The 26,712-nt window shown below is 34.6% G+C and overlaps 1 protein-coding gene across 1 annotated transcript in view; it reads right to left on the bottom strand.

Moving 5' to 3' along the window:
• The window catches only part of KIF6 (kinesin family member 6), a 4,303,753-nt gene that overhangs the window by 656,611 nt on the left and 3,620,430 nt on the right, over nucleotides 1–26,712 (bottom strand). The gene's annotated exons all lie outside the window — the stretch shown is intronic.

The raw sequence follows: 26,712 nt of genomic DNA, 5'->3' as shown, positions 1-26,712 counted from the left end.
AATTATTACATTATTGGCACAAACTTACCATATTTCAAGCCTGACTTCAGTAGGATTCATGATTATTCATCAATTTGTTTTCTTTGATGGACAAACCAACAAAAAAAATTCTGCAAGTTGCTTGCTTCTTTCAGCTAACAAAACCAACATTGATTTTCAAGGGGCTTCCCCCTCCATCCCTGTGTATTGGGGGAGACCCCCCCCATACCCTCTCTACCATATTCATACCAACTTTCCGGTCACACAGCAGTGGAGAAAGTACAACACCATACCTTCACTGATGTCTTTCAGCGATGAAGCAGTCTCACTGCTGTCAATTGAAGAATCAGCACTCAGCAAATACACATGTTCTCCTTCAGCAGTGGTAAATGCTTCATTGCTACAGTCCTCAAATGAGTCCTTTGCAAAGACTAAATAAATACAGCATCTTGACTTTCACACAATCTACTAAATCTCCTTCTTTTTTATCAACTGAAACTTCAAAACTCTCAAATTTCACCTCCTTAGCTTCTCTTCATTCCAACTGCTTATTTATCCACTTGCTCAGTTTTTTTTTTAACTTAACCCTTCTAGTTTATCATACATTTCAAGTATTTGGCATTTCATGGACCCCAGGGTTTGCTGATTCTCAAAAACTCTGCATCCACTACTCCAACTATTTCCAAACATTTCAAGTAAGCCAAAAGAGATCTGAACATTTTTCGGTAACACTGACACTGAAGGATTAGGTATCCCACCGTCATCTAGGCATTGTATTTTCTACTAAACACTACTCCATCTTCAGACCTAGGGATGGTGAATCATGGCCTGGTTTTGTACAAGCTCAACAACTGCAATGCGCTGTACCTCAGGCTTTTGGATGGTAATGTTGTCTGCTTGCTGTGTGTTCACAATTCCACACTACGGCTGCTGAATGCCACTCTTCTGATGCATCATATCATGCTTGTGCTATGGGATCTATGCAAGCTCCTACTTGCAGACAGATGTGTAGTCAAGATTCTCATATTCTCATTCAGAGTCCCACATGACCTTGGTCCTGCTTACTTGAAAACATTAATAAGAGACCTTGTATCCCAGTTAGGCAACATAGATCGTTAAATTAGAGGTTACCAACTGCTTCAAAGCTTTAGCTTGCATCATCCACTGGGATTTTGTCTGCTAACCTTGCTTTTGTCCTTTAGAATCCATAGCCTTCCCTGATTTGGGCATGTGAGAGTGAAGTCACCCTTTAAGAGCTCCCTGAGATATCACATATTTTGGAGGGCCAGTTTTCTATGATCCTAGCAAAGGCAATTCTTCTGGCTTCAGAACTTTATATTTTAATTTAGAGACTATGTAAATTTATTAATTTTAATAACTTATTTGGTGCATTAAGAAAGATATTTGTTAATGCTTTTTAAAACTAAGTAATACATTGTTTTATGGAAAATACATTTAAACATTTAAATACTTTTAAGTGAATGACAGAATAAATAGAATACTAAGAGTATTTTTAATTAATTTGTTAACAATTAAAAGCCCATGACATAGGTACATTTATGATCATGTTCCAAGAGCAATATCTGCCCAGACTAGCAAGGAATACAAGAGGAGACTAAGGGATTCAAACTTTGAACTACAGGAGCAAGCCTGTTACCAGCTCACAGCATTAATCCCCTGTACAGAACTGTCAGATTTATACGGTGGATGTACTCAAACATGATGCTACAAATACTGGAAAAGAGAAAAAAGTTCTCCCAACAGAATTTCAAATTTGCTTTAACATATTTTGAACATGACCTGCATTTGTATCAAGCTGCAGATAGTGTTCAACCAACATACTTAATGTTGCTTGGACATAAAATGTCACAGATATATAAAAAAAAACTACTTGTAAATGGAGTATACATTATTATTTCTGAGGATTATATTTGCAGTTCCCATTAAAGTTTCTAGAAAATGCTTCAGACAAGATGTTGCAGTTACTCCACACAAGTCTTCTTCTTCTTTCGCCTTTTTCCTGGTTAGGGGTCACCACAGCATATTACCTGTCCGCTCATGATTGGCAGTGAAGTTTTACAGTGTTGAGTTGCCAGCCTGGTGCCCAACCTTCCACAGAAGGCACACACATGCATGCACTCATGCCTAGGGCCAATTTAGAGTATCCAATCCACCTACAGCATGTCTTTGGGATGTGGGAGGAAACCCACGTGACCACAGGGAGGACATGCAGACTCTGCACAGAAGGCACCCCAGCCGAGGATTGAACCACAGAACCTCTTGCTGTCAGGTGGCAACGCTAACCACCGAAAAATTCAGAGAAATTCAAGCTTTTAAAAATACAGCCAGTTAGACATTCTCCCTACATTCCCCTACCACAAGTAAGATCCTTCAAAAATGCACTGTGCAGTTTTCTGAAAACAGCGTAACCATTAATATTCAGATGGAGTACACAAACACATTGCCAAAAAAAAAACTTGCCTTGCAGTGAATCCTACAACATATTTACTTCTGCTGCTAAATCCTTCACTGGACTACACAATTCTATTCAGTCATTCCTTGATTAGCTACTTTATTCAGTCATGGGGGAAATGAAGCTTATCTTTGCATTCAGTAGGCACAAGGCAGAAAAGCAGTCCTTTACAGGGTATATGTGTGTGTGTGTGTGTGTGTGTGTGTGTGTGTGTGTGTGTGTGTGTGTGTGTGTGTGTGTGTGTGTGTGTGTGTGTGTGTGTGTGTGTGTGTGTGGAGTGCCGGTATGTGAGTGTTTCCATGAGTGCAAGTGAGTGTTATGCGGCTTGTTTGTGACTGTGTGCGTGTCTGCAAACATCTATGTATGTGTATGTGTTTTGGGGCACCTATGCTACCATGACACATGGCTGGTGGAAAAAAACACAAGAGAAGCCAGGTACAATATTCAATTCACAGACATGGTACTGAGATGCTAATGAGGTGATTCTCTTTGTGGCTTTACCTTATTTCTGAATTACCTAAAACAATGAGTAAAAAGGTCACACAGGAAAACCAACTGGTTAAAAAACACAAAAAGAAAAATTGAGCAAAGCTAGACTTTCCACTGTGTGATACCTTAAACCTCTTGCATCAGAGGCAACATGGGATATATGCAAATTACCCTTTAAGGATATCAGGTGTTTCAGCTAAATGGTAATTCTGAATGTCCATGACTTTTTCTTTTACTTTTAAGTCTATTTATGCACAATTTCAGGCCAATAAAGCCAAACCCTCTAGCTGTGGCCATGCATGTTTCTGCTTTCTTATGGCATCATCAGCACAGCATAACTATTATGCTGTGCTGATGATGCCATAAGAAGGCAGAAACATGCAGCTCCAAAATACTAAAAGAGATATACAGGCAAAGGCAACCAGATATAGAAAACATCACAATAGAAAAAAATTGCATCCCAAAGGGGGAACCTACAACAGAAGATTACTAAAGCAGAAGTTAAACAAATAAGAAGCTGAAGTTATAGAATACATGTGAAGTGAAGGATTTAATGTAGAATGTCTAACACAGGATATGTCACAGCATGACAGAACAATGACTCCCCCAAGTAAGGAGAAACAGGAGGCGTGGGAGACATCTGAAGAATAAATATGGACAATGGAAAGAAAAAGAAATTTAACATGGTACAATATTTATGCAAAAGAGAAAGAAAAACTAATCAGTACAAAAAAGCAGCAGCAAAGATATTTATTTATTTATTTATTTATTTAGTTATATTTGTTGACTGGGAGTGTCCGACTGGACGTAGGTCCATTTTCAGTGGTGGCCCGGGGAGAAAAGCTCCACAGTTAAAATAAACAGACAGTAGTTACATTGGCTTACATAGCGATTAACAATTTACATAGCAATTACTTACAACATATTTACAGATGAAGAACATAGTACATCAGTAGACAACTAGAATCTTTATCTGTGAAGTACATAATAGACATTAGCAAATGTTAAAATAAGAAGTTCCTGCTGTATAAGTACTAGGCTTATGAGCATCTGAGCTTGCTATAATCAACATAGTTAGTGGAGTGGAAAGAAAGGTAGTGGGTGATATTAGAGTGGGAGTTGCAAGGGCATAGCCAGCATGTTTTTAGGTGTGCTTTTAGTAAAGTTTTGAAGTGGGTGAATGATGGTATGGAGGTAACTGTGGGTGGGAGGGAGTTCCATAATTTGGCTATGGTGCAAGAGAATAGTGCTGCACCAGCAGAGTTATTGGCTTTAGTGATCTGCAAGTGATTTTTGTTGCTGGATCTTAGTGGTCTGGTGGTGTGATAGGGTTGGAGTAGATTCTGGAGGGATGGGACATTTAGTGGATGGTTTACTAGCTTGTGGGCGAGTGAGAGTTGATACCATTATGGAAAATTTTACAATACAAAAAATAAGAAAACAAAGGGGGAAAGTAGAAAAGAGGATCAGTACCGGAGAAGTTAAAGAAATAGAAACTGAAGTTATGGATTACTTACAAAGTGAAGGATTTGGTGTAGAAAATCTAACTCTGGTAACATCACAGCATGACAGAACAATGAGCCCCCAAATTAAGAAGAAACCAGTGGAGCGGGAAGCATCTGATCAGTTGCCATATGAAGATACTTTGGAGCATTCAGTAGGAAACCAGTGCAAAGGTTCAGTACAGAGTTGGACAGCAAGGGAAGGACAGGAAACTGTGGCAACTCTGACACGGTCAATTTTGTGGAGTGAAAGGCTGAGTTCCCATATGAAAGAGGAATGGATGACACAGGATGAAGCTGAAGAGATTATGTCAGAGGAAGATGTTCTGGAACTTTATGTAGAATGCCCACAGAAAATGGAAAACAAATAATGTGCCCTTAGTTGATTTAATAGAGATGGTAAGACATTGTAAGATCAATGAAAGAAATATATTACAGAAAGTCAGTAAGACCCAAAGTGTTAAAAGTTTGATAAAACAAATGAACACAGTAATCAAGACTACCAACAGAAATTCATGTGATATAACAGAGGTAAATGGGATATATTACTGTGCAGCTAAATTAGTAACATATACATTCTCACCACAAAAACACAGGGTAGCAATGGAAAGGAAAGTGAGACATTAAATGTTATCATGGAAGTACTGAATAGAGAAAACTATAAAGCAATTAGGGCAAGATGTGTCATTGTTTGAAGAGGACAGATGAGGGAACAGATTAACAAAAATACTCTGAAAGACAGATGTGGTAAAAAGCAATGCGCAATATCAGAACAGATCAGTACCGATCATTTACTATTGCAAATAATAAACTAAAAATATCAGCACAGGCAGAAAAACGTAGACGATATGCAGATATATATACAATAGAAAAATACAAAATAAGCAACTTATTAAAGACCCAAATAAGTTTTATAGAGAATTGAGAAACAAGGCAAAAAAAAAAAATAGAAACACCACAAAAAAAATGAATAATAGGCACATTTTGGAGAAATATCTATGAAGATCCTCAAGAACATAACAAAGATGCTGAATCGATAGAAGAAGTAAAATAAAGAGTAAGAAGTTCAAATGTACAGGATATTAAATGGGATGAAGTAATGGCCAGAAATATTGAAACAAATTTAAGAAAAACTCCTAAATGGAAAACCTCAGGTTCAGATGCAGTACCTAACTTCTGGCTGAAAGTATTAACATCTTTGCATGAAGATGTAGCCCTAATTAAGAACTATTAATATGCACACCCCAAACAGATGCCAGCCAGGTTCTCAACAGGAAAAACAATACTCAACAGCGAATCTGCAAAATATTCTAAAATCTGTAGATGAATAACTTGCCTTCTGACGATGTATAAATTATACATTAGAATTATTGCCACCAGAGTTTATAGTAATTTAGAAGAAAACTCACTCATGGCAATAGAATAAAAGGGTAACAAAAGAAAGTCATATGGAACGAAGGATCGTTTGTTGTTAAAGTCATAACAGAGAATTGTAAAAAGGTGAAGAATCTAAGTATGGGATGGAAAGACTACAAAAAAAATCTGACAGCATCCTATATTCATGTATAAAGGAGTGCTTACCAATGTATAAGATGCATCCTACACTGATCGATTACACTACAGTGACCATGAAACACTGGCAAACCATTTTGCAGCTAAGCCATAATAAAGGACAAATTACTATCCCAGGGATAAAAATTCAAAGAGGAATATTCCAGGGTGACTTTGTTGCTGCTGCCCTTTTGTCATGCCTTTAACCCATTAAGCTGTCTACTTAACACATTAGGTCATAGCTACAATCTGGCTCCCAGAAAACAACAAATTGTAAAGATTTCTCATCTTCCTTTTGTGGATGATTTAAAACTGTATAGTTCATCAGATGAGGAACTGAAAGCACAACTGCAAGTGGTCAAAACTTTCTCAGACGGCATAAGAATGTCATTTGGTCTTGATAAATGTGCAAAAGCAATCTCTAAAGTAGGAAAGCTGCAACACAAGAAAATATCAGTCTGGGACAGGAATATGATATAAAAGAATCTGAGCAGGAAGGAGCATATAAACATTTGGGAATTGATGAAGGATCGACAATAAAGCATGTAGAAATGAGAATAAAACGTAGCAAGGAATATTTTACAAGAATAAAATGAATACTAAAAACAGTCCTAACATCTAGGAACAAAGTCTAAGCTATAAACACGTTTACTGTTCCTGTTCTAACTTACTACTTTGGAGTGACTGACTGGCCCCAGAAGGTACTGGATCAGTTGGACAGGAATACAAGAAATGTGCTTCATGTTTATAATATGCTTTATAAAAATCAGTGTAAACCAAGATTATATATTACCATTTCTGAAGGAGGTATGGGCCTCTTCGAAATTGAGTACATGTACAGATCTGCACTGCAATCATAGGACAGCATGCATATCTGCTGATCTCATAAGATCCAAGCATAGTGAAAGTTTTAAAACAAGAGGAGAGCAAGTCTAATATAACTCCCCTACTTTGTTTAGCAGAAGCATATCAGTGTGAAGTGGGAATGGAAATCAAATCAGAAGTAGACAAAAATCCGTCAGCAATTGAATGTGCCAAAAGAAAGAAGTTAAGGTGAAGGATCAGATGAGAAGGCAAGAAATGTGGAAAATGCATAAATATAACTGCATGTTCAGAAAACACCTGGAACAACCTCATGTCAATCAGGATCTGATGCAGGAATGGTTAAGGAGAGGTGAATTTAAACCAAACGATGAAAGGTTAATACTGGCGGTCCAGGATAGTGGACTACATACATGTTGGTTTACGAAGTCCATCAAATATGTTAGAGAAACAGAAAAATGCAAATTTTGTAAAACAGAAACCGTCGCACATTTTGTTGTGGGGTGTGATACACTAATGGCAGAAAGCCTGTATACTGAAGGGCATAATAATGTGGCAAGACTGCTGCATTGGTAGTTGTGCAAACAGTATAATAATGAAGTAACTGAGAAGCACTGGAAAAATGAGCCACAAATCATTATAGAAAATTATGAAGTTTATATCACATATGATAATCAATTACCAACAGTTTAAAAAATAGATGCAAGAAAACCAGATATAGTAGTTCATGAAAAGAAGACAAAAGTAGCACTAATTAAAATTGCTACACCCAGAGATTACAGTGTCTTACACAGAGACACAAAACGTCATAAAATACCCGGCACTGCAGGCAGTAATGAGGGGAATGTGGAAGAAGAATACTCAGACAGTTCCAATAGTAGTAGTAGTAGGAGCAATGAGTCTCATAAAAAAGAATTTACAATCATATTAGGTATGTTACTGATACATGCAACTCAGCATAAACTGCAGAAGGGGGGAATTCTGGGTATATTGCAAGTGCTGCAAAGAGCACTTTTGGCTAACATTAAAGATTGAAACAATACTAATTTCATGAACTTTAACCATAGATTGATTTAGGAATGGGGTCCTTTCTCATGATAGTTAGTATCAGAAACCCAAAAGACTTGGAGCAATTAAAGCTAATTAAGTATAAATTCCTATGTATCTTATTGGATAGCAAACCGACTCACAAACAGATGCAGAAAATTAAAGTATGCAACTCTATATCCTTCAAAAGGCTTGTCACTGGCAGTGTACCTTTGGGTTCAGTGCTTGGGCCATTCCTCTTTGGCATTTATATCTCAGAGTTCAAAATGAATTTTAAGGGTTTATGGCAGACCAAATTTGCAGATGACTGTAAACTTGGTGCCATCATAAACTCTCCAGAGGACACCAAGATCCTCCAGGAAGGCCATTCTCAAATAAATAGCTGGTGTTAAAACAATGTGTTAAAACTAAATGCCAAGAAATGTATAATCATATTCGTCACAAGCATAACTTCACTTGTAATTATCACACTGACAACACCCCAGAGAAAGTTGATCATGTAGTCAGGATCTGGGAACCTACACTGACAACAAACTGTTCTTTGACCATCAAGTATCCACTACTGTAAGGAAGTCCTTTTTCATTTAACAGCTTATATATAAAGGTATGCCATCCAGGTTCAGGGATGTGATAATTTCACTGTAATCAGCTCTTATTAAGCCAATCATTGAATATAATGCCCTTTTTGGGATGTAAAAACTGGAAAGACCACAATACTTTCTAATGAAAAAAATCAAGATCTTAAATTGTAAAGAGTAAGTAGGCCATCTCAAAGCTTTGTCCCTCTTTTTAGTATCACATAGGCTACTGAGACGTGACTGCTGCCTCGCATGTACAGCCTCAGAAGTCCCTGTCATATCAGACCTATTATATATCTGCAAGTCGAATGGTATTATAAACACCTGATCTAGGGATCTCAATCTCTTTTACAACATAAACAGTACATGTTGGAGGGATAAATATGTATTATGGGAATACTGCTTTTATGGAGCCATCATCTACTCTACACAAAGCAAAGTATGCCTCTTACTCATTTCAAACATAATTTGGGTGAATGGATGGGAAACCATGAATTCACCCCCAATTTAGCACCCATGTCCCTCATGGAAAGGGGTAAGAAGTAAATGTCCCCAAATATCCTTGTTCTACCTGCCTCTGGGTTATTTAAACACAAAATATAAGGGCTATAGAACTACCAAGGGAATATAAGACTAGGCTTCTTAAGATCCCCACAAATCAATAGCCTATTAAGTACCTATGAACCTATTTAAACATTAACCTAACACCCTAGCACGTGACCAAAGTTGGTAATGTACAAAATGTCAGAAAGAATGAATTTGCCAAATGTATTATGGGAATACTGCTTTTATGGAGCCATCATCTACTCTACACAAAGCAAAGTATGCCTCTTACTCATTTCAAACATAATTTGGGTGAATGGATGGGAAACCATGAATTCACCCCCAATTTAGCACCCATATCCCTCATGGAAAGGGGTAAGAAGTAAATGTCCCCAAATATCCTTGTTCTACCTGCCTCTGGGTTATTTAAACACAAAATATAAGGGCTATAGAACTACCAAGGGAATATAAGACTAGGCTTCTTAAGATCCCCACAAATCAATAGCCTATTAAGTACCTATGAACCTATTTAAACATTAACCTAACATCCTAGCACGTGACCAAAGTTGGTAATGTACAAAATGTCAGAAAGAATGAATTTGCCAAACACTTCCCAAAATGGATATCTTTTTAACAAAACACACAAAAAATTTTGACTTTTTTATACATTTTTATTTATCCTTTGCTGACCAGGTTAGTCTTACAAGGCTAGTGGCCTCTTTTCAGTGAAGACATGAGATGGTATTTATAAAACTTGGGGACAATTTGTCAGGACATTGGAGAACTTCCACTACTCATTGTGTTGTGAGTTCCAGCATGTGTGGACAGTATAGAAAAAAAGATGATCATAGACCATAGCAAAATGGCAGATGATGTATCTAACAAAGACAGTGAAAGAATTCAGGTAACTTGGATTCAGTCAAGCAGGCTGGACATGGAGAGACTAATGGATAAGGTACAGAAGGGAGATCCTGCAGAGGATGTTGTTTTGTCATGGAGTAATTTAACAGAGAATATATTACTGAAGAAAGAGATACAGGAGAAAGATGTAGTTGGAACTGTTAAAATTATTTGAAGAATTATTACCATATGTGAATATTAATGAATTAGTTGTAACGGCAGGGGGATTGGAACTGTGACAACAAAAGAAGTTGCAGTGGATGTTAAGAAGATTTATGAGATACTGAAAGTAGGACAGATTAGTATTGTTAAAGAAATTAAATATACATATTTTATGGGGAGAATAATAAAGAAATATTTTATTTTTCTAAAAAAATGAAGGAAATAAATAGTGAGTGAAATAAGTGGCTTTTCAGATCATTTGGCATAGTTTGTGAAAAATCATAACTTTATAAAATAAAGTAGACTGATTAAAATGACATGTAAAGCACTATACAGTGAATTATTTACACAGAACAGTTATGGAAAGATAATTTAACAATGAAATATTTTATATTTCATGGGAAGAGTTAAAGGTAGTATTTAATAAATATAAAAAGGTAAACGTCGAAAATGAGCAGTTAATTGATAAAAGAATACAAAGATAAGTATTCAGACTTATTGGAAAATATGAATAACGCATTAGAGAAAGATGAATATACATATATTTTAAAAAGAGAATTGTATGAGGAAAATAAAAGCAACTCTCACCTTTGTATCTTATTCTGTAATTCTTCTTACTTATGTATTGGCTCATTCTAACTGTAAAAAAATGTAAAGATTTTTTTTTATTATATGTATCTAATTTTAATTTTCATGCCTATGTACTGTCTATGTAAATATGACTGCTGCTGTTATACTACTTATAATTACTTGTAATTGATTTGTGGAACTTTTCTGCCTGTGCCTCCACTGAAAATAGACATGTATCCAGTTGGACTCTCCCGGTCAACAAATGTAAAACAAATAAATAACAAAATAAATAAAATAAACAACAGTATTATTTAAAAGGAAGAAATTAAGTTTCCTCCTCTCTTGGCTAAGCATGTTGGAAATAAGGAAATGCAATTAGGGTGTTAAAGGATCGGGAAGGATGTGAAAGGTTTAAGCAAAATGAAATGCTGGAAGTGAAAGCAGAATATTTCATATAGATAGATGTTTTCTCGTAAGAAGAAAGTAGGTGAGTGTTGCTGGAATATAGACAAAATGGGGGAAGAGTGTTTGTTAAGAATAAATAAGGATACTGAGATGAATGAGTTAGAAGAAATAATAAAACTAGTTAATACTGATTCCATACAAGGGAGCGATTGTACTGGATATGGAATGCAAGAGGAAATGAAATAGCAACAGAAGGAAATTTTTAAAGCATTAAATAGCTGGTTAGAAAAAGGAACAAAAAAGATGAGGTGCGTGAGGGGATAGTAAAGCTGATATAAAAAAGGGAGAAATAGTGAAATATGGAACTGCCATCTGATAACTTTATATAATTAGGCAATATTCCACAACTGAGTGTGAGTTGAGGATTTGCCCATGTTGGGTCCGTTTTGGTCATGATGGTGAAGCCTGACTGATCAAACAAAGCCAACCATGGGAAAAATTCTGGGATACGCACACCCAGATGTGGATTACTTTTATTATACAATGAAATTATTCCCTCCAGAAAAGCTTTTTTGAGTGTGTACCTTTAACTCCCAGTGGGTGTGGCTTCAGCCTTTAAAAAATGAAGTTACCATCTTACAGTTCTAACAAATACTCATGGACAGAGGTCAGATATCAATACAATTGTGTTTGCCATCAAGTATACTTCAAGATAAAATCTTCTGATACCTTGTATGTAGCACGGTTTTAGAATTGTTCATGCAAATATGAACTAACAATATTTGACGCCTAGAGGCACAGCAGGAGGTAAGTGCAGAAACACCTGGAGGCGCCCTCAGCTGTAATGAGTTAAGAAATAAATTGCTTACTTTTTTAAATAATTTCATTGCATAATGGTGCTTTAGTCTTCTTCCACTTTCTCTACTCTGTAATGATGTACTGCAAGGGAAAGACACATACGTCTGCACGCTTGCACAGCACATCAGTACAGTGCAGTAAGGTAGAGAGGGATGACAATGTCTCCACTTGCCTTTTTTTTCAGAGTGTGTGTACAAAACAAATATTTTATATGGGTTGTGGCAAAAATATGAGAAAAATCAGGGGTGTTCTGTAAAAATGTGGAATGTTGCAAGAAATGGTTACCAGCAGTATGACTGATTATACTGTCAATAACCATACCTATCAACTAATCATAATTTTGCAGAACTTCCCTGATATTTTAATATTTAGCTCTGTCTCTCTCTTACAGTATAATTTGGATGGCATTAGGAAGCATATTCCAATTGAAAGTCGGCTGCTGAACAAGACCTGAGCAGCCAGAATTCTTTCTATTGAGATATGTTTGATTTACAACAGGCACACTGATTGTGATGATAAAAGTAAGATTAATAAATTAGCAAATGGAAATTTAAATATAAATATTGTTGTATGAAATGTTCTTAAGCAAGGGTGTCCCATGAGTGGTATTTTATTTATGGTAGTCATGCATATTATTTCAAAAAAGGCTGGGAATGTATACGCTGAGGCTAAAAACAAAATAAGGATAACAAGTAGAAATACCTATTAATATATCTTATGCAGATGATTTAGTAACAGTGGCAAAAATGAAAGGTGTAGATAAGAGAAGTTTGGAAAAGTATAGAAGTGATGTTAGCAAATATTGGTTTGTGTTTAAATAAAGAAAAAAGTAAGGTATTAGAGGATGTAATTAAAACAGCAGTGTATTTTTCTAAGAAAGAAGTTTCAGTTCTTGGAGTAAAATCTTGCAGTAAAGAAGTAATTGATGAACAATGGTATGGTATGGTATGATTAGAAGTATCAGAGATATTAGACTGCAGTACATTGGAAAACCTGTGAAATGTCTAATAAGAAAAAGGTTAGCCTCATAAATAAAGTTATTTTAGGGAAATTAGGATATGCATCAGGGGTTTATTTGTTTCCAAGTAAAAAAGAAAAAGAGTTGTTGCATGTAATTTGATCTTGTATGTAAGTAATGCGAAGGGAAGGTTAGGATTACTGTAGTAAACCCACTTATTAATATGGAGTAATTAAATTTATTCTGGATTATAACAAAATGACAAGACAATTGTCAGAATTATGTATGTGAAATATGATCATTTCTGACAAAAACTGAGGAATAAAGAAAGATACACAGAACAGATGGTCATCAGTTATAAAAATGGCAAAACAAAATAAATGTACAAGGAATGTGTGAAAAAAGAACATTTTGGTATGGCAATATAATGGAAGAATACTATTATATTAAACAATGGAAAAGTCTGGGAGAAGATATAAAAGGGCAATTAAGGATCGGAATGGAGGGATAAAAGAAAATGAACACGTTCAACATGTTTATGGAGATTAGATTTAGATAAATTATGGAGATTAAATTTAGACAAATTATAAGTAAAGGGACAACTGTGTTATAAAATGATTGTGTTAGGAATTAAAAAAAAAACTGAAGCACCTGAACATGTTTTTAGGATGTGAAAGAGTTAAAGAAGTGTGGGAATGGATTAATAGAAATAATACTATAGAAGGTATAATGCCAGTCAATATGGATATTATATTACATGGGCACTATAAAAAAGTTAGAAGGAAAATGTTCAGAAAACAGATATGACATTTTCTGTAATCATATGGGAATTAAGAAAAGTTAGGAGTCATGAAGTATTGTTTAACAAACATGGTTATTTAATGGGATTGCTGATAGTATAAAAATAAATATTGATGGAAACAGGTTGGGTAACATTTGCATATATTTTTCCTGTATATATGGTATAGATGTACATATTGCTGTATTTTAATTTGTATGCAAATATGTGATTTGAAAAATAAAAAAAATTAGAACCTCTACTCTTTTCAACAGTTGCCAATGGATCTTTCACATCCATATGAGCTATCACCAACTGAAGTACATGGGGCCTCTGTTTAATGATTTATGCACAAGACGACATATTCAGGAGTGCAGCAATTTCCTTAGGGTATACTGCAGTGTTAGCAATCTATCTACCTGGTACGTGGCCAGAACTCACAGCCTTCTGCACCAAAGACAAGTGTAATACCTTTTGCATAACTGACACTGCATTTTTTATAAACTGATAAAGGAATGCACTCTAAAGCTTTGTGTGTTGTAATAAAAAGATATCCATTTCATGAAATGTTTGGCAACCAAATTCTTTTGAGATTGTTGTTGTGCCTTGGATGATCTCCCAATTCCATTTTTTTTTTTGGTGCTGAATGTATAAAATGTACAGGAATATGGCAATGAAAATTGGTAGTTATTTACTACAACTTAGTGCCACTATGGTAAAAAAATAGTAAAAATTACCACTGAGCATTTGTATATCATTGATTTTCTTTTAAATAACGTTAAATAAATATACGTGAAAGAAAAGTTTATGTATGGTTTCAAGGAATCTGTATTCTTTGATGGTCTTTGGACCTAAATGCAGTAACAAGAATCCAAAATTATGGAACTACAGAACTTCATTATATTAAAGAGAAAATATATTAAGCAATCTTGATCATGACAGACTAAACAATGCAAGTCCTGGGGAAGAGAAATAAAATAATTACTTACTGAAAGGTAATGAATACAGTTTCATAGAAAAGGTAGGGAAGCAAATGTAATACAGCATTAACTATTCTCTGATTACCTTACAGAAATTTGGACAGAATTATTGGTAGACTTTCAATATGAATCTGTGTAATTATTGCAAGTAGAATAAAGTGTCAAACTGAAAAGGTCAAGAATCTCATGCCTACTTGTAATTTCAATAACTTTGTGTAAGCTGTTATTTAGCTCCACCACATTCATAGGTTCACAGGAGGTTACAAGGCTAATGGCCCTAGGGTCTTAACAAGCCTAGTCATGCAATACCCTTGTTCCCTAGTTGACTATGGTTAGATGGTCGTTGTTAGCAGAGGAAATCAGTGATAAGCACTGAATGTCTCTGAACATGAGGGACATAAGTGTCACCCCCGGGGTGAATTTGTGGTCTCCCATCCAATTGTCAAGGTTGCTCTTAAATAGGGTCATTGAAGAGCTCTGCTTCATGTAACATGGGCAATTATTCCAGAGGTGCGGCAAACTATGGGAGACATATCTGTCTCTCCAACACATTCTGTTTATATCACAGGCTAGGTTTAGATCCCTGGAGCAAGTGACTCTTGTCCCATTTGATTTTTGGACATGCAGCATTTCCATTTGGGCAGGGTCAGAGATCGCTCTGTAGGCCAGGCAGAGGCCTTATACATACAGCCAATGAAGAGCAGTAAAATCAGGTCTATATTATTTCCTCAAAGAGGTGTTCCACTGAATGCATCTTCATCGACCCTAAAACTGCAAACTTTCAAAATATCAAACCTCCACATAAGCGATTTCTTTCCCTTGGAAAGAAATTGCTTGCCCTACAAACACCAACAAATAACCACAAACACTACAAAGTGGGGGGCCCCAACGTACCCCCCCCCAACTAAATATACCAACTCCAAGATTGCACTACAGCAGGGAAAACGGCAAACTGACGAGGATGGCCAAGCAATTTCTTTCCCAAGGAAATAAATCGCTTATGTGGACATTCAATGTTTTCAAATTTCGCAGTTTCAAGTTCGATGAAGAGGCGTTCTATTGAACGCCTCTTCAAGGAAATAACAGGAACCTGCAAAATCAGTGTGTACTGTACAGCTACTGATATCCTTCTTTCAGGGTAGTCAGTGCTATTACTGTCTATGCAGCACTTGATGGTTTGCTCAGTAGTCCTACTCAAAATAGGCATTTTGTGTGTGTGTTTGTTCTCTTCATCTACTATCCTACACACTAAAACAAATTTAAGCACATGGATTTATTTTTAATACAATTAAATCTCTCTTGCACAGAATAATACAAGCTCTCCCCAGTTCTGAGATGGTTAATGACATATAAAGGCAACAAATGAGAGATCAAGGTCTACACAAAGTAATGGTTTTATGTATTATCTACGGATTGAATTATGTTTCAGTTCTTACATTAGTGTACAAACATTCAGACTATCTGTGAGTCTTGTGAGATTTGATTCTTAAATACAGAGTAAAAAAACAGTAAGCGCTTTCACGTTAAGAAGAACGTTTCTTCAGACTTCAAAAACACATATCCTGACTGCATTTAAATACCCATCTATACACTTACTAACCAGCCACTAAAGGCAAACCATTAAACAATCAAGTAAATTAATTGTAAATTAATTGTGTCTTCATCAATTAGATATATATACATCTAAGGGAAACTCTTTGTAACCTTATACACCAAAAGCTTTCTACTATGTATTATGTGAACAAATGTTTCAAAGTTCTAAAATATTTTCAATATTATATAAATATAAATATTATATTAAAAAATATATATATACATATATATATCGTGTGAATTTTATAAATGGCAAATAATGAAATAAATAATTAATTCTATTAATATAAAGATGTAAATATAAATATATATATGCATAAAATACACATTCTATAAATTTATAAATAAAAATGCTTACAATAGAATATCCCCATTTATAATATAGTACAAAACTACATTTTTAACATATATATAACATATATACACATTCATTTCATATGAATGTATACAAAAATTATTCCTTTAATAAATCTAAAAATTCCTAAAATATATATATATTTAACAGACACCAAGCTGTAAAATGGAAAAAGGCCACTTCCTCTTTTCTTAGTACCCCCACCGGGGTTCCCCAAGGCTCCATACTTGGTCCTCTTCTCTTTAACATTTTTATAAACGACTTTCATAAATCTATTCCATTCTCTAACATCATCCAATATGCTGACGATTCCACCATTATCTGCTCTGCCTCATCTACCCCTGAGCTTCTAAAGCTCACACAAGCAGCTTTCTCAATTACTGAGCATTGGATGGAAATAAACCACCTTGCTCTCAACGCCTCCAAAACTAAACTCATGGTATTTACTCCCTCTAAAACTACTCCCTTTGATACAAACACATTCCTGATCACTAGTCAAAACAATTCAACCCTAGAACTCGTATCTGAAACCAAGTTAATTGGTGTTCAAATTGATAACCAGCTTAATTTCAATTCCCACGTACACCTAAATATTAAAAAAACCCACCAAAAGCTGGGTATGCTCTACCGTCAAAATCAATACCTCACAAAGACCTCTAAAATCACTCTGTCTTCTTCCTTTCTTATTCCCTCCCTTCTCTATGGATCACCTCTCCTAAATAATTTTCAGTCCTCTCTTAAGAAACAACTTTCCTCTTGCTACAACAAAATCGCCAAGTTCGCCAATGGCCACAGGTCATTCACCCATCACTGTTCCTCTCTCCAAAAACTACATTGGCTTGAACTTCCACATCAGCTCAATTACATTCAGCTTACCCTAGCCCATAAACTCCTTAACAACCCCTCTCTTTGTCCCTCCCTGTCTTCTGCTTTTAAGTTTCACTTACCTGATAGAATCTTAAGGTCAAACAATCAAAACCTATTAGAAATACTTAAACCAAAGTGCCCCCCAGGCAAAAACCTACTATCCTTTAACATAGCTTGTCTTTGGAACTCACTCCCACCATCCATTCGTACCATCTCTAATCTTTCTTTGTTCAAAAAATCTCTTCATACTCATCTTACGTCCCAATGGGAATGCTCTTGTTCCCATCCATCATAAAAATCTAGAACCCTTCATCCTTCATCCTCCATTCATTCTCTTCCTACTCAACAAAGCCTGTATACTTATTACTTTCTTCAAATCTAACCACACTATATATCAATATAATCCTACCTCTTTAATGCCCTAACTCACCTCTCATTTTTTGTACTTTATCTAATATTTCACATTTTTGAATGTACCTCAAATGCAAAAGTTATGACTGTATTCTTTTTTACATTGTATAAGTAGCTTAGCTCTGTTGTTTTCAACTTGTCTATTAGTTTTCATTAAGAGCTTTTTCAAGTATATGTACATATTCTGTATGTCTGTTCTTTTTTGGAGCTTTTCTCCCCAGGACTCCATTGAAAACGGGTTCTTTTAGGCCCAATGGACTATCCTGGTAAACCAACTGCAAATAAAATAAAATAAATAAATAAATAAATAAATAAATATGTACAAAATAAATATCTCATTTAAAATAGATATATAAAAATGCGTATACATATATAAAATTCTTGTAAACATCTGTAACTGTCAAAAATGCATATATGATACAAATAATTAAATTATGTTCCATTAATGACAACCTAGAGATAATTCAGTGTTTATATGGTTTGGCTAATAAAAATGGTTTGAGTGAGCTTTTCTCATTCAAGCCATGTCCTCTATTGGCTTGTAATCTTATTATCCATTTATTCTCTCTTTCTTCCGTGTAATTTCTTTTTTTTTTTTCAATATTCCGTCTTTTATTATTTTTCAACTACATAACTACACACTACTATGTATATACAATATGTACATGATTGCTTCCAAAAATTACACAAACATTGTATATTAACACAAATTATTAAGAAGGAAATACAACATGAAAAAGCCATCAGTCTGTATTATTATTACAACCTATATCTAATCTAAGATTGAATCTGTCTTATAAATATATATCCTGAGTAACAGTGGATAAGAACCTCTAGGCCAACACAATATTAAAGATTTGCTCCCATATTTTAATATTATTTATGCTTTTCTTATGGTCACTGATTAACAATTTGTGCGCTAATATGTGTCTTATTGCTAATGTTCTAAAATTTTCCCAAGATGTCTGGGTCGGGTTCAACCAGTTTGAAGCTATGTATAGTTTCATTAATAAACAAATATTCATGATTATGATCCTTTTTGATTTGTCTAAGTTATCTGGGGGAATATGTAGGATCATAAATTCCCAAGAGAGTGTTGAGTGTTGGTAGCCCATTTTCTGTAACTGAAGTTTTAACGAATTCCAAAGTTTAAAAATGCATTTGCAACTCCAAAACATGTGAAACAGGTCAGCTGTCTGGTCTATGCAGTATGGACAATTAGGCGAGTTCTTTGAGTCAAATTTATGAAGAGTAAGACGGGTATAGTAGGCATTGTTAAATATCATCAATTGTGTGAATAGTAATTTTTGAAGGGATACTGACTTTAATGTTAGATTAAATGCTTCCAAGATCTTGCTGTCATCAACTAATATTAATTTTTCCCTCCAGTAATTCGATAAGAGAATATGTTTATTATATTTCATCTCTTTTATCAGTTTATATGAGGTAGTTATATATTTTTTGTCTTGTATCAGAGCTTCCCACAGATTACGACATATATTTAATTCCTCTTCTTTAAATTCAAAGTTATTAAAATAATTTATAGCCAGATCTTTTAGTTGTCTCATGATAATTAGATAGGAAATAGGAAGACTTTTCTCTTTTAAAATATCGTGAACTGATATCCCAAGAAAGGGGTAGAAATCCAATATGATTAAATCCTTTATTAGAGGGAATTTCTGTAAGTCTATCAATTTATTCCCTATTACTAAATTTGGGTTCTTGTGGAGTGGTTGAAACACCATCATATATTTTAGTAGGTTTAATGAAGTAAAAAGATTTTGACTTGAAGTTACATAGCTTTTAATATGTTCCATTAAGTCATATTTACTGAGTGTTCCTCTATTCAAAAAGGGTAAAGCTTTACAGTTAATTCCCACTCCAGTTACATGTCTATAAGTTAAGACCAACCATTCGGGCGCCCATTTCAGACTGCCTCTATCAAAGTGAATCGCCCTTAAAATTCTGTTAGCATTAATTACCAAGTAATGAGTTTCAAAATCCGGTAAGTCTAGACCTCCTCTATTCTTTGGAGCCATCAGTTTCTCATATGTTATCCTCGTTTTCCTAGGTTCCCAAAGAAATCTCCCTAGTCCTATATGAAGCTGTTTAAAAAATTTCCTCGTGATTCTGAGTTGTGTAGCTCTAAGTATATATAGTATTCTGGGAAGAACATTCATTTTGATAATTGCAGTTCTTGCCATCATTGGTAATTTCAGTTTACTCCATCTTTTCAAGTCCAATGTTATCTGATCCCAAGTTGACTTAACATTATTTATAAAAAAATCTCTATTATCAGTTGAAAATACAATACCCAGATATTTTGTTCTTTCTTCCGTCATTACCTGTCCTATCAATGGTAACAATGAAAAGGATGTAGGTGTCTTTAATGGGAATATTTTGGATTTCTTAAAATTAAGTTTATAATTAGAGATTTTCTCAAAGTCTTCTACTGCTTTTAATATTTTCTCGGTATCTGACACAGGTGTGGTACAGTATATATTTAAATCATCTGCGAAAGCAGCCATATTTATCTTCATACCATATAATGTTGGGGGATTGTAAAAAACATTTTGTTTAAGGTGTAAAAATAATGGTTCCAAATAAAGATTAAATAAAATAGGAGATAATGGGCACCATTGTTGGGTACCATTTTTAATTTGTATTCTTTTAGAGCATTCTTGATTGATAAATACATTTGTATATGCGTTGTTATATATTTTCCTTAATGTTAAAATGAAATCCTGAGGTATATTAAAGTATGATAACATATCAAATAGATATACCAAGTTAACTCTGTCAAATGCTTTCTGTGCGTCAATTATAAGTGCATAAATATTGAGATTTTTGTGCTTGGCGTAGGAAATTAATGTGTGAAGCATTAATGTATTATCAGTGGTCTGTCTCCCATCCATAAACCCCGCCTGTTCCTCTGATACTATTAGATTTGTGACCCTTTTCAGTCTATTTGCCAGGATGGATGTCATAATTTTCATGTCTATATTCAAGAGTGAAATGGGTCTGTAATTATCTGGGTTTTTAGAATCACTTTTTTCTTTCGGTATCAAAATTGTCTTTGAAGAATTAAAGTGGGGATCATTAATTTTATTTTGAATTATATAATTAAATGTCTGTGAAAGTATTCTACTCAGAATCTCACTAAAAGTTTTGTAAACTTCAGAGGTCAATCCATCCGGCCCTGGGGCTTTATGTGGTTTCAGCTTCTTAATTATCTCTGTTACCTCCTCCGCTGAAATCGGTTTAATTAAATCCCTATGAGACTCATTATCAATACTTGGGAATGTGATCTTCTGTAAGAAATCTTTCCTAACTTTATCTGGTAAAAGTGTCTGCTGATCACCATATACCTGATTAAATATTGTTTCAAAAGTATTCATGATGTCTGCCTTATTAGTATATATTCTATTATTATAATATATTTCTGATATTAATAGTGTTGATTTTGTTTGGTTAATGATGCGTGCTAGTGCTTTTGAGGGAGTCTGAGTATGATTCGTGTATTTTACTAAATTTCTCTGTTCATAAAATTATTGTTTACTATTATGTAATAAAAACAATTCTTTTTGACACTTTAATAAGTCTATTTCTGTTTGTTTATTGTAGTTCCTCATTAACTCCTGGTCTAGTAACTTAATTTTGGTTTCCAATTCTTGTGGTTCCTTATTTTGCATTTTTTATAGTAAGTAGCTTTCTGAAGAAAAATTCCTCTTATTTGGGCTTTAGTTGTAGCCCATTCTATATCAACAGGGTGTCTGTTTTTGAGGAGGTTATGGAGTAACTGTTTAAGTGTCTCTTTAACTTCTTTCAATATGTCATCTTTCCTCAGTAAATATGGATTTAAAGACCAATTGTATCCTCGAAGTCTCCTATTACTCATATTATTATTGTTTAGTGTTAATGTGATCTTTGAGTGGTCCGATAATTGTCGAGCTTGGGTAGAAACACATGGGTCAGCAGAAATCAATACGTCTGAGATTAAAAAAAAATCATTTCTCGACCACATTTTATGGCAACTTGAGTAAAAAGTAAAATTCTCTGCTTTCATTTGTGTGTGTGTATGTTTAAATGGGTCATATAATTTAAAATCGGTTTTAAATTCCTTCAATGCTATCATTGCCTGTTTATTAAAAGCTTTAGATGAACCGAATTTATCTAACTTGGGATCTTGATATGAATTCCAATCACCTCCCATTAATATATAACAGTTGTTATATTGTTGTAAAATGGAGTAAAGTGAAGTTATAAAATGGTGCTGATTAGTGGAAGGGGCGTATATATTCATAAGTAATATGGGTTTATCATAGAACTTGGATATCAGAACCACTAAACACCACCATCCCCCTTTATCTACTTTGACATCTAAGATTTTCTCTTGGTATCGGTTTTTAATTATAATTGCCACCCCTGCACTGTTCGTTGTCCCTTCCGCCACTATCTCCCTAATCCATTTCTTATCCTTCAGTATATCCCACTGATCATTAGTCAAATGAGTTTCTTGTAGTGAAATAAAGTCTGCTTTTGATTGGAAAAACAGGTGTAAAAATAGCTTCCTTTTTTTCATGTTCTGGAGTCCTTTAACATTCCAAGATTCTATTATCCACATATGAAGCTTTTCAAAAATGTATTCCTATTCCTACTATTAAGAGACAACCTTAGATTACAGTATGTTAACATATCATAGATTATTTGGAAGCAAATCTGACATCCCATCCCTACCCAGTGCTTATCCACTATTCCTCTGGACCAGGATGTACATAGGTTTTTCACATTCCTTGAATATCTCTGGTTATCTAAATTTCTAACTCTACAAACTAACACAAAAACCTCATGCAAAAAACCTACAACCACTATCTGTAAATCTACAAAGCTTAATCCAAACATTCCCTAATAAACACTACTAACTACCTAACTATAGCTCTGGACATATTTTATATAGTCAAACACATTTACTAATTGTTGTATGAAAATCCAGTTTAACTAATACCTCACACTATTGATAATCAGCAATAACAATAATAGATTTTAACTTCTTGTCATATACAATATTAATTATTAATTCCCAGAGAAAGCCAACAGTTGTTAAACATTGCAAGACAATCCTAAGCTTATTTTTGTTTAAATGTTCTAACTGCTTTAGTTAATTGTCTTCCTCCAAAGGTAACAGTCTGCTAAAACTTGTAAAATACTATAAGTAACAATAAAAACTGTACTACACAAAACATTTAGCTAAATAATTGTGTCCATATAAAATACATTTAAAAATACTAAAGAAAAGGAAAAACTAAATGTGACATTTTAAACATTTCAAGTTTACAGTTTTTCATAACATTTGTTATACTAACACCATCATGTTACTCTATTGAACAAAGCATACACATACATTTTCCTAATTAAAAGTGTAAAAACCTATCTAAGAAAAAAAAAGAAATAGAGACATAATTACCATATTCTATCACTATACAATGTAATACCCTTCTATTTTAACCAGCCCATTCACAATAGTATTTCCTACCTGTACAGCTGTACATTTCCTCATACCACACTGAAGCCATTTACCCTCCAAATAAGTCCAGGAAGCTTCGTTTTTAGATCCAAACAGTTTCTACAGCTTCCCTATAGTCCTTCCTGCTTGATGAGCTTGTTTTCTTCATTTCGATTTTGCGACGGGGGAACCAGTTCACGGATGGACCTCCTGGATGCGCTACGTTGAAATCAGTCCCCCTGCAGCCTCCAAAGGACTTCCTGCTACTTCGTGGCTTGTTTACGATCGTTGAAGCCATAAATCCTCAGAAAAGCCTCGTGGACACGCTGGAACTTCGAGATAAGAGGTAATCAAGTGTTTCCCAGGGCCTGGTAAAAAGAAAAGAACAAACAAAGAGTTATAAAGCCTCAGATCATTGTAATTATGGAGTCCCAGTCTGTCTGATGCTGAAAGAAAAGCCTGGATGCTTTGATCAAACTTCTGAAGGTGGCAGTGCCTTGAAAAGATTCAAAAAGGTAGGTTTTGCTTCTTTTTTGGTGATTATTGAATATTTAGTACCATCCACTGTGAAAATTAAAGTATTGGGAAACTTCATTTGAAATCTGATGTTTTTTTCAATCAAAAACTTGCAGTATGGAGATAGCATTTGCCTGGATTGCCTTATTTGTATTGGTAAGTCCTGTGTCGTGGAAATTTTGTTATTTTGCCACATGATAAATCCACCATTCTTTTTAATAGTTAGAAGTATTTTGCTTGCATCTTGGTAATTCAGTATTTTGGCATAGACTGGTCTAGGTGCATTTGAAGCAAATGATTCTCTGATTGCTCTATGTGCTCTTTCTATAACAATCTGTTTAACACTGTTAGAGTCCTTAAACAGTGTTTCAAGTATTTGTATTATGGTAGCATTAAGATCATTGTATTGAATTGTTTCTGGGATTCCTCTAATTATTATATTATTCCGTCTGGATCTTGTTTCCAGGTCTAAAATTTTATTTTGCATGGTTTGAATGTCTGCATCATGAGAGTCTGTTTTTTTCGTAAGCATTATTATTTTATTCTCACTTTCAGCTATTCTGGTTTCTGATTTATCCATCCTTTCCAAAATTTGATTACATGTGGCACTAAACGTAAGCATTTGAGTTGATAAATCTTTTAAGGCTTCTTGAATAGGTAACAATGCTGATTTAATTTCCTCCATGCTGACCGGTTGATCTGGTTTGTTTTTTATTCCTGTTTTTGCAGTCTCCCTTTGTGTAACTGTTTTCTGTCTTTTAAAAATAGCTTCTTTTTCCGGAGATTGCAAGGCTGATAGTTTAGTTTTAGAAGTTGTGGTTTCCATAGTTTTGTCTTCTTTTGACATTTTGATACACTGTAAATGTATTTATACCAGGAGTAAGGTTTCAGCTGAGAGATATATAATTCCTTTGTTTGTTGCTCTGTTCAGAGTCAGGCTGACCATCAGTTCCAATCCTGCTGTTACAAAATATTTTTTCTCTATTTTTTCCTCTCAGAAGCGAAGAGAGATCTTAGTACTTTAGTTATTGCTGCCAATTAGCGTATTAAATCTTGTGATATCTCCACAGGGTTGATTTTTATTTCTGATATCTGAAGAGCTGTAGACTTGCAGTGTTTAAAGAATGGCGGCCATCTTTGAAAACCCTCTTCCGTGTAATTTCTGATGTTACCCAGTCTCTCTGTTTTTAAAATCACTTCCAATGCCATGAATTTAAAACTGTGTCTAGATCCTACTGTAATAACATGTTTGGCCAAAGCATTGTTTTCATTTTCTTTATTAATGGCATAAACATGTTCTCTGACCCTTTCTCTTAGGGTCCTATTTGTCTTTCCCACATAAAATGATGCACACAACTGACATTGAGCTAGGTAGATCAAATCTCTAGCTCTACAATCAGCATACTTATCAAATGTAAACTTTCTTCCAGTGTCAGGGTGTACAAACTCATTCCCATTAAGCATATAGCTACATTGATTGCAGTGTCTACATGCAAAAGTACCCTTCCTTTGTGAATGTATTAATTCTTTCCTATTGTCTTCATAGCAAAGTAGTCTTTTTAGAGACTTCATATTTTTATAGGTAACATTTGGTCTATCTCCTGCCAATTCTCTAATTCTATCATCTACCATTAACATTCTCCAGTTATTATTTATAATTTCTTTAATTCTACTATTTTTGTTCGTATATGGTATGACTAATCTACTTATTTTATTATCAGATTTTTTCTTACTTATCATTTGTTCACTTCTGTTATATCTGAATAAAAAGGGCTTCCCTTTGTCCTTCCTGTATCTAATATTTTCTGAAATAATGGTGTTTATATCCTGTCTATCATAGCCCCTCTCTAAAAAACTTTTCCTCAAGATATTTTGTTGTTCATCATATCTATTGTCATCAGTCACTAGCCTAGATATCCTCAGGGATTGACTTTTCACAATATTGGGGTAAATGTGTCTTGGATGCATACTATTATGATGTAATAAATTATTTCTCCAACAAGATTTTCTATATAGATCTGTACCTATTTCTTTACCCTCTTTTTTAATATGTACATCTAAAAACTCTATCTGGTTAGATGAAAAGGTATGTTCAAACCTTAAGAAATCTGTCGTGCCATTTATATATAAAATAAAATCATTCAGTTGTTCCACTGTGCCATTCCATACAAGGAAAACATCATCCACAAAACGTTTGTATAGTTTTATGTTCTCCTTAAAAGGAGCATCTCTTAACACATATGTGCCCTCCCAGTATGCCATAACTAGATTTGCATATTATTTCCTCAAAGAGGTGTTCCATTGAATGCCTCTTCATCGACCCTAAAACTGCAAACTTTCAAAATATCAAACCTCCACATAAGAGATTTCTTTCCCTTGGAAAGAAATTGCTTGCCCTACAAACACCAACAAATAACCACAAACACTACAAAGTGGGGGGCACCAACGTACCCCCCCCAACTAAATATACCAACTCCAAGATCGCACTACAGCAGGGAAAACGGCAAACTGATGAGGATGGCCAAGCAATTTCTTTCCCAAGGAAATAAATCGCTTATGTGGACATTCGATGTTTTCAAATTTCGCAGTTTCAAGTTCGATGAAGAGGCGTTCTATCAAACGCCTCTTCAAGGAAATAACAGGAACCCGCAAAATCAGTGTGTACTGTACAGCTACTGATATCCTTCTTTCAGGGTAGTCAGTGCTATTACTGTCTATGCAGCACTTGATGGTTTGCTCAGTAGTCCTACTCAAAATAGGCATTTTGTGTGTGTGTTTGTTCTCTTCATCTACTATCCTACACACTAAAACAAATTTAAGCACATGGATTTATTTTGAATACAATTAAATCTCTCTTGCACAGAATAATACA

This window comes from Protopterus annectens, chromosome 1.part1 (assembly GCF_019279795.1).
Source record: "Protopterus annectens isolate FY-2018-M chromosome 1.part1, PAN1.0, whole genome shotgun sequence".
Classification (NCBI taxonomy): domain Eukaryota; kingdom Metazoa; phylum Chordata; order Ceratodontiformes; family Protopteridae; genus Protopterus; species Protopterus annectens.
Note: the sequence above shows the minus strand (reverse complement) of the source record. Positions and strands in the feature narration are given on the sequence as shown.